This window comes from Melanerpes formicivorus, unplaced genomic scaffold (genome assembly GCF_026170545.1).
Source record: "Melanerpes formicivorus ecotype bairdi unplaced genomic scaffold, bMelFor1.0.p_v2 SCAF_54, whole genome shotgun sequence".
Lineage (NCBI taxonomy): Eukaryota > Metazoa > Chordata > Aves > Piciformes > Picidae > Melanerpes > Melanerpes formicivorus.
Window position 1 is genome coordinate 2,847,041 of NW_027142406.1, and position 6,670 is coordinate 2,853,710.

Below are 6,670 nucleotides of genomic sequence, written 5' to 3' on the forward strand. Positions count from 1 at the left end.
AGAATACAGAATCAACTAGTTTGGAAAAGCCCTTTGAGATCATCAAGTCCAACCTATCATCCAACACCATCTAATCAACTAAATCATAGCACTAAGTGCCTCATCCAGTCTCTTTTTAAATACTTCCAGTGATGGTGACTCCACCACCTCCCTGGGCAGCACATTCCAATGGCAAATATCTCTTGCTGGGAAGAATTTCTTCCTAAGATCCAGCCTAAACCTCCCCTGGTGCAGCTTGAGACTGTGTCCTCTTGTTCTGTCACTGATTGCCTGGGAGAAGAGACCAACCCCTACCTGGCTACAGCCTCCCTTCAGGTAGTTGTGGACAGCAATGAGGTCACCCCTGAGCCTCCTCTTCTCCAGGCTAAACAACCCCAACTCCCTCAGCCTCTTCTCCTATGGCTTGTAAGAAGTCCCTTCCTAGCCTTCTTGTAGGCCCTCTTCAGTTACTGGAAAGCCACTATAAGGGCTCCCCAGAGCCATAACACACACCTTATACAATGTCTACATTTTAAAGCATATTCATTAAGTCTGAAAGTGATAGCCATGTGGCACTCCAGTGGCAGAGAAACTGATATTCAGAGATGGTGTGCTTCAAAGGAATGGCAGGGGAAAGAGCTTACAGTAGCTGTATTAAAGCTCAGTAAGGTTATGAGTGGATCCAGCTCAGCTAATTTAGAAGTTGTATCACCAAACCTAGGAGGTCTTCCTAAAAGGATTGTTGGTGTGAAAGTTCAGGCAGAAATCATACCTGCATAAATTCCCTATGCAAATCAGTGTGGAGAAGAAAACAGACTCTGGTTTCAGGTAGCTTTCATGTGGCCTAAAAGCAGTCTGCTGGTCCCACTCTCTTCATCTTCTTAGCTTTGTTCCCCATCCCTGTCTGGTAACTGGCACCAGTATGCATGCAGCTGTTCAGGGAACTGCTCCAAGGCCCTGAAAGGTCTGAAAAATAATCCTACCCCCCAAAAAAGTTATATGTTTAGGGTTTTGGGGGTGCTTTGTTTGATTTTATATGTCTGGGGGTCTTTTTTTTGGGGGGGTGGGGGTGGCAGTGGTATTTGGTTGGGGTTTTTTTGTTTGCTTTGGGGTTTGTTTTTTTGGTTGGTTGTTTGGTTTATCTTTGGCATTTGTTTTGTTTGGCTGTTTGGTTTGCCCAATGTATAAAACATGTATCTACACAATTTCAAGGGTTGACATTTTCTTCCTGCCTCTCTGTATAGAGAGTGCCCCAACTGCTATGTGAAAATAAGGCACTATTTTGCTTTCTTTGTATCTCCCACATCATGAAGGGTGGTTGCAGCCAGGAGGAGGTTGGTCTCTTCTCCCAGTCAACCAGCACCAGAACACGAGGACACAGTCTCAAGCTGCACCAGGAGAAGTGTAGGCTCTAGGTGAGGAGAAAGTTCTTCACAGAGAGAGTTGTTAGCCATTGGAATGTGCTGCCCAGCGAGGTGGTGGAGTCACCATCATTAGAGGTGTTCAAGAGGAGACTGGATGTGGCACTTGGTGCCATGGCTTAGTCATGAGGTCTGTGGTGACAGGTTGGACTTGCTGATCTTTGAGGTCTCTTCCAACCTTGGTGATTCTGTGATTCTGTGTGCTTCTGTGATCATTATGTTCCTGGATGCACAATGGTTAAGCTTCAGTAAACGGACACTGAGTGCTCTCACTGGCAATGTCTGATGACTTCATGCTCTTTTCTGTAAGAAGAATGAGACTGAAACATCATGTTTCTTACCTCTGTAGTCATCTCTCTTATTATTATAACACTAATTAGTACAAGGGGATAGCATCACTGTCAGTATTAAATCAATCACATAGTCATGATGGTTGCTGTGACAAAAGTTTGGGCTTAAGAGAGTCCAGGTGACTCTCAATATATCTTACACTGCTCAGTTTAGACTTGAACTCTTGTGGAGCTTCAGGTACCAGCTTGATTCCCTGTACTAAGAAAGAGGCACTTTGAAACTGCATAGTGTCTGAAGCTCCCAGAAAATGTAGGGAGGCACAAATGAAACATGACTAACCAGTCCTAGAAAAGCACGTGTGTGAATGTCACCTGGTTGGTTTGGATGGAATAGAATTAACAGGTTGGAAGAGACCTTTGAGATCATCGAGTCCAAGCTGCCATCCAACACCATCTAATCAACTAAACCATGGCACCAAGCATCCCATCCAGTCTCTTCCTTAACACCTCCAGTGATGGTGACTCCACCACCGCCCTGGGCAGCACATTCCAATGGCCAATCTCTCTTTCAGTGAAGAACTTCTTCCTAACCTCCAGCCTAAACCTCCCCTGGCTCAGCTTGAGACTGTGTCCTCTTGTTTTGGTGCTGGTTGCCTGGGAGAAGAGACCAACCCCCTCCTGGCTACAACCTCCCTTCAGGTAGTTGTAGACAGCAATAAGGTCTCCCCTGAGCCTCCTAATATCTGGTTGTTAGAGTGAATTACTGGATAGTCAGTAGTCTAACTCCTGTTCTTTATTCTTTAAGACAAGAAATATTTAGAAATCCAAGAAGAGTACAACAAATAATATCCTTTTTGCTTTGACAGATGTGGTGACATTATCATATGATCCCCGTGATCTAATGATATTTCAGAATGAAAGGTGACCTTTCTTTCTCTAAAGAACACTCTTAAGCAGCCCAGTCCTGCACAATGCTTTGATCACAGAGCTTATGGAGTTTATCCCTTATGACAATAAGATGATTAGAATGATCTGTGTGGTTCATGTTCTGTAAAACAAAACTTCCCAACTACATTCCCATACTGTGTTCTTCCTTAGAAACATTACATATTTGTCTTTCAGTTTTCCCCTATTTGTTTAATATTGACTTAAATAAAGAGTTTCCAAAGACAGAGAAACAATGTTTTACTCCAAATCAAGAGGATAAAGCCTTTCAATATCCTGAAAAGGACACAATTTCCACACACCCCCACCTCCCCTGGGCCCCTTTGCAAATTAGTAGAATTTGAGGCTCCTTAAATGATCACAGGATCACAGGATGTTAGGGGCTGGAAGGGACCACCAAAGATTATCAAGCCCACCCCCCTTGCCCGAGCAGGACCATAAAATCTACCACAGGTCACATAGGAACACATCCAGATGGGTCCTGAAAGTCTCCAGAGAAGGAGACTCCACAACCATCTTCACAGAATCACCGAATCACCAAGGTCAGAAGAGACCTCAAAGATCATTGAGTCCAACCTGTCACCACAGACACCTCATGATTAAACCATGGCACCAAGTGCCACATCCAATCCCCTCTTGAACAGCTCCAGAGATGGTGAGTAATTGGCCACTAGAATGTGCTGCCCCGGGAGGTGGTGGAGTCACCATCCCTGGAGGTGTTCAAAAAAGGCTTGGATGTGGCACTTGGAGCCATGGTTTAGTTGTCAGGAGGTGTTAGGTAGTAGGTAGTAGGTTGGACTCGATGATCTCTGAGGTCTTTTCCAACCTGGTTGATTCTATGACTCCATGAATTCACACCAGCTAAGGGTCTGATCCATGTGTCAGAAAGTAGTTATGGTTTAGAGAAACTGAACTAAAAGGAACAGAGGCAATTCAATACTTCAAAAGCAAACAGCAGAGTCCCTGGTATGCTGTGTCATGTTGCTGCTAAAGTGCACAGCTTCTTTCTTCTCTTCACTAGCTCAAAACCTCTAGGCAGTGATTTCATTTTCTTTCCTGCACAGCCTTATTATGTTTTGCAGAAGTAATAAAACCAGATGAAAAATCTAAGAGCAAACACATTTAGAATGTTGACATTGCTCTGCAAACCTGAAGGGGGAAAGGCCACTGGAATATTTTTCCATATTTATTTAGCACCTTTTCAATTTCCTCCCCCTCCAAGACATATTGATTTTAGGTACAAAATGAGTATATCTATCTCTCCCTCAAATAATGCTGCAGCTGGCTTATTTGCATTGCACACATTTCATGGTGTCCTGTATAGCTGTAAAAGCCAAAGAAGTCTTCTTCAGGCAGAGAAGGGCCTTTTTTTGTAGTAGTTCTAATGCCACCATGCTTAGTGGTGCTTCTCAACAGGAATAGTACACAGGTGGTTCCACCTGAACATAAGGAGAAACTTCCTTACAGTTGTGGGTCACAGCAGTCTGGAACAGGCTGTCCAGAGAGGTTGTGGAGTCTCCTTCTCTGGAGACTTACAAAACCCACCTGTTTCCATCCCTGTGCGGAGTACTGTAGGTGATCCTTTTTATGTATCAGCTAATGCTGTTAGGATGATTCAATTTATAGTGGCCAAATTCACTTCAAACCAGAAAAGCTTTGACCCCATCTTCCAGTTTAGCTGGGGCCAGGGGAGGTTTAGGCTGGAGGTTAGGAAGAAATTCTACACAGAGAGAGTGATTGCCCATTGAAATGTGCTGCCCAGGGAGGTGGTGGAGTCACCATCATTGGAGGTGTTCAGGAGGAGACTTGACAGGGTGCTTGGTGCCATGGTTTAGTTGATTAGGTGGTGGTGGATGATAGGTTGGACACGATGATTTCAAAGGTCTCCTCCAACCTGGTCTATTCTATTCTATTCTATTCTATTCTATTCTATTCTATTCTATTCTATTCTATTCTATTCTATTCTTTCTATTCTATTCTACTCTACTCTACTCTACTCTACTCTACTCTACTCTACTCTACTCTACTCTACTCTACTCTACACAGATGTTTTTTCTCCACAGCCAGAGAAGTACATTGTCTCAGAAGGACCTTCACACCAAAAGTTAGCTTTTCAGCTTTCCTCTTGTTCTACTCCTGTTTCATAAAGCAAATGGAAACCCGCAGCTCAGTTCTCCCAGTTCAGGGGCAGAAATCACCAACACACCTTCTTTTTTTTAGCTCTACTTACCTGATCCAAGGTAAAGCAGGCAAAGTATGAGAAGTAGGAACTTTTATCCTGTTGGAGTTTTACTGTTGGAATCTGCTTGTTGCTATAATCTCAGGCCCAATGTGGAGTGCTACAAGCTGGCATAGTTTTTGCCTCCTTTACTTGAGTAGCAAGTCAGGACAAATACATCCCAAATCAAAGGTATGTTAGTATTCTATTTTCTAGCTCTGTAGTTTGAAGTTCTTTACTGTAATCCATGTCATGAGGGGTTTTCTATTGTTGCTTTTTATTAATATTTTTTAAATACTACTACTTAAGAAATGGAGACATTGATTCTTAATTTTAACACCTAAAAATCTTGGGTTTTGTCTTTTAACACTTAGGCTTGCTGTTTCATAGAATTAATAACGATAATGATAGTCATAGAATGGTCCAGGCTGGAAGGGACTTCCAAAGGTCATCCAGTCCAACCCCCTCTGCAGTCAGAAGGGACATCCCCAACTAGATCAGGTTGCCCAGGGCCCCGTTGAATATCTCCAGGGAAGGGCCTCAGCCACCTCCCTGGGAAACCTGTTCCAGTGTTCCACCACCCTCAAAATGAAGAACTTCTTCCTGATTTCCAATCTAAATCTGCCCTTCTCTAGTTTGAAGCCTTTGACCCTTGTCCTCTCACTGCAGGCTTTTGTAAACAGTCTCTCTCTATACTTCTTGTAGCCCCCTTCAGGTACTGGAAGGCTGCTATTAGGTCTCCCCAGAGCCTCCTCTTCTCCAGGCTGAACATCCCCAGCTCCCTCAGCCTGTCCTCATAACAGAGGTGCTCCAACCCCTTGATCATTTCTGTGACCCTCCTCTGGACCCTCTCCATCAGGTCCATGTCCTGCCTATATTGAGGGCTCCAGACCTGTATACAGTACTGAAGGTGAGGTCTCACCAGAGCAGAGTACAGTAGTAGAACCACCTCTCTGGATCTGCTGACAATGCATCTTTTGATGCAGCCCAGGATATGATTTGCCTTCTGTGCTGCAAGCTCACACTGCCTGGTGACATCCAGCTTCTCATCCATCAGCACTCCCAAGCCATTTCCTCAGGGCTGCTTGCTATCACCTCATCCCCCAGTTTGTACTGATAGTGAGGATTGTTCTGGCCCAGGTGCAGAACCTTGATAATGATAATAATTAATACTGATAATACTGAAGAGGAAGATAAAAAAAAGAAAGAGAAACAGGATCCAAGAACACAAGTGATGCATGATGCAATTGCTCATCACCTGCAGTCCACTGCCCAGCCAGTCCATGATCCACCAATCCCAGTATGGTGTCCTAATGGCTGCTTTGCACCAGCTACCCTGGCTGCACTCCCTCCCAGTTTCTTGTGCACCTCCTCACTGGCAGTTGCTGTCTACAACTACCTGAAGGGAGGTTGTAGCCAGGTGGGAGTTGGTCTCTTCTCCCAGGCAACCACCAACAGAACAAGAGGACACAGTCTCAAACTGTGCCAGGGGAGGTTTAGGCTGCATGTTAAGAAGACGTTCTTCATAGAAAGAGAGATTGGCCATTGAGATGTGCTGCCCAGGGAGGTGGTGGAATCACCATCACTGGAGGTGTTTAGGAAGAGACTGGATGAGGCACTTGGTGCCATGGTTTAGTTGATTAGATGGTGTTGGGTAATAGGTTGGACTTGATGATCTTGAAGGTCTTTTCCAACCTGGTTAATTCTATTCTATTCTATTCTATTCTATTCTATTCTATTCTATTCTATTCTATTCTATTCTATTCTATTCTATTCTATTCTAATAGCAGCAAGGGAAAGAGAAACGTCCTTTCAGT